The sequence below is a fragment of the Eumetopias jubatus genome, unplaced genomic scaffold (assembly GCF_037043125.1).
Source record: "Eumetopias jubatus isolate StellerSeaLion01/CBP00866 unplaced genomic scaffold, mEumJub1_p1.0 scaffold_14, whole genome shotgun sequence".
Lineage (NCBI taxonomy): Eukaryota > Metazoa > Chordata > Mammalia > Carnivora > Otariidae > Eumetopias > Eumetopias jubatus.
In genome coordinates, this window is record NW_028274820.1 from 57208137 (window position 1) to 57211316 (window position 3180).

General features: G+C 39.6%; 1 pseudogene; it reads right to left on the minus strand.

The window, feature by feature from the left end:
* Positions 1 to 808: 808 nt before the first annotated feature.
* LOC114221184 (large ribosomal subunit protein uL4-like) lies at positions 809 to 2702 on the minus strand (annotated as a pseudogene).
* Between the last annotated feature and the right edge of the window lie 478 nt (positions 2703 to 3180).

Below are 3180 nucleotides of genomic sequence, written 5' to 3' on the forward strand. Positions count from 1 at the left end.
GATTTCATTTATCTGAACATTTCATTTCTGGGCATTATGGAATGTCCAGAATAGGTAAATTTATCAAGATAGAAAGTAGATTAGGGATTGCCTGGAGATGGGGAGTAGTAGGGAGAGGGTATGACTGCTGATGGGTATGGGTGTCCTTTTTGGTGTGATGGAAATGTTCTCTAGATAGTGGTGATGGTTTCACAACTCTGGATATATGAAAACCACTGAATTATTCACTTTTTTAAAAGGTTGAATTTTGTTGTGTGTGAATTATACCTCAAAAAACTATCCTATAAGAAAAAAAATGCATGTATGTGTTCATGCAGATTGTATTTGAGTGTCTCCTGATTTTCAGGCATTTTAATAATCCCATGTGCATGACTCACCAAAATCTTGCTCCTGGTTTGTAATTTCGATCCTAAATCTGCATGAGAATCATCTGGTTATCTTTTTAAAAAATGAAAGTTTCCCAGGGTCTGTACTCAGAGATTCTGCTTCAGTGTATCAGAGATAGGACTGAAGAATCTATGTTTATAACAAGTTCCCTTAAGTATCTCTGATGCATCTACGGGGGAGGACCACATTTAAAACCAGTGCTCTGGGAGAATGAAGTCTCAGTTTTACCAGCCACATTTTTATTTATTTCCTTCTCATCTTCTTAAAGGGAGTTTTACTTTCTGAATTGAATGTGTATGGATTAAAATGATTTTATTTTAATCTATTTTAAAATGATTTATTAATTTTTTTCATGTTTCTCTCTGCCTTTGATCAAAATTAGCTGCCCATAATGATTTGACATTCATGGAGTAAACAAAGTTTATGCAGCAGGCTTCTTTTCTTCTGTGATGGTTTCCACCCCCCTGCCCCGCAGGCTTCTTCTCAGCTGCTGGTTTCTTGGTAGCTGCAGCCTTTTTTCTCACCAAACATTTCTTTGGCTTCTGAACACAAACAACCTTCTTTCCTTTCTTCGCTCCCACAGCTTCTTGCCTGGATCCCCCTTCTTATCTGGTTTGGCTTCTAAGGCTGCCACTGTCTTATCCATCTGGAACTTGTGATTCTTGGTCTGGCAAAGAATGGTGTTCCAGTGCATGGTCTTTGCATGTGGGTTTAGCTTCAACATGTCAGGTTTTTCAGTGGATTCTTCTTTAGGACTCTGCGATGACTCTTCTTGCATGGTGCTCAGAGGGCTTTTTGGATCTCTGAGCTTTTCAAGGTTCTGCTAAGATCTGTATTAAGCATCTTGTGCATGGGAAAGTTGTAGTTACTCTTGAGGGAGGCAGCCTTATGTCAAGTGCCATACGGATCATCTAACTTGAGGAAAGCTCTTTCAGTCTTTGCAAACTCAGAAAAGCCCCACATGCCCACCAGGAGGAAGTTTCAAAATGTCCAGTTTGCTTATATTAAGTAGATTAATTCCAGGGATGTTTCTGAAGGCCTTGGTGATGCCATTGCCCTCATTATAGATGATGCAGGGTCCTCTTTGCTGAGTACGATGATTTGCAGGAGAGGCATAGACCTTTTTTATATTATTCCAGGTTGTAGGTTTTTCTTTCTTTCTTTCTTTCTTTCTTTTTCTTTCTTTCTTTCTTTCTTTCTTTCTTTCTTTCTTTCTTTCTTTCTTTCTTTCTTTCTTTCTTTCTTTCTTTCTTTCTTTCTTTCTTTCTCTCTCTCTCTCTCTCTCTCTCTCTCTCTCTTTCTTTCTTTCGTAGTTTAACAAAAGTTTATTTCTCATTCCTATAAAGTCCATCACAGGACTGTGGGATTCTACAGAACAGCTGCTCTCCATGTAGGGGCCTCAGTATTCCAAACTCCTTTGAGTTTCTGGCCCCTTTTTCTGTATAGGCTTCCATGACTGAGGCAGGAAAAACACTAGAGCCTTGCACCAACAAATAAAGGCTTCAGCCCAGCAGGCTTTAAGTTTCTTAAAAAGCAAAACAACCTTCTTGGTCTTCTTTTTCTTTTTCTTTTTTTTTAAGATTTGTTTATTTATTTTAGAGAGAGAGCGATTGAGCACACATGTGTGGGGAGGGGAAGGGGAAGGGGCAGAGAGATAGGGAGAGAGAGAATCTAAAGCAGACTTCCCACTGAGTGTGGAGCCGGGGCCCAATCCCACAGCCCTGAGATCATGACCTGAGCCAAAATCAAGAGTTGGACGCTCAACCAACTGAGCCACCCCAGCACCCCCTCCTTGGTCCTCTTGTAGCCTTCAACTTTATCTTCAACCAAAGAAAGTTCAGGAACTTCCTCAGTATGATGACCTTTAGACATGACCTGTGCTGGTAAGTCTGAGGCAGCCAGGGCAGAGCAGATGATACATCTCTTGTGTTGTGTTCACTCTGCAGCGCTAATGGCTCCAGGTTTTGGTTGGTGCAAATGTGCGGCCCCCCCACGACACATATTTCCAAAAGCACCCTGGCCAGATCAATGATCCTACTGCCTCGAACTCTGGGAATTCAAGCCACGGTTCTGCCAGTACTCAAGACTCAGCCCTGGTTTGATGACTGGCTAATTCACTGACAGCATAGGGCTATATGTTGTTTTTGCACAAGCGGGTGAACAAAGTTCACAATATCAGGTCTAATAGGAGCTTTGAACCTGGCAGGCAAAGTAACATTTTTGCCAAATGACTCCCCCTTTTTGTATCATATTGATATCAAAGGGTGAGCGTATGCCATGGCGGGGAGAAGAGAGGACCATGCTCCTTTCAGTCCTGTGGCTCCTTTAGGGAAAAAAAGAAAACAAAAATGTTTTAGAATATTTATTAGATTTATGAAGAAATAGTCTATTTCTTAGTCCTAAATGGATTGAAGAAATCACGAAGGACGAGACTGACAGATTAGAATATATAAACATAAACATAATGAAAATGGTAAAGGATGGTAGCTGATGAGAAAAACTTGCCTGAGTTTAGGAGATAGTAGGTTAATAGTTATAACCCGTAAAGTGATTATTCAAATTCATAAAAAATTATTAAGATTCCAGTAGGTGAATACAGAAATAAATATGTAAAAATTTTTCAAAAATAAAAGAAGTGCAAATTAACCTCTGGATTATATTTTTATGCTTAGTAAAGCAGCAAAATATTAAAATGGCTAGGTCCCATGGTTGTGGTTAAATTGGTGTCAGTTTTCAATTATGAAAACAGTGTGAAGTTGGAATAAAGTAGTTTGATAATGTCTCATGAGCCAT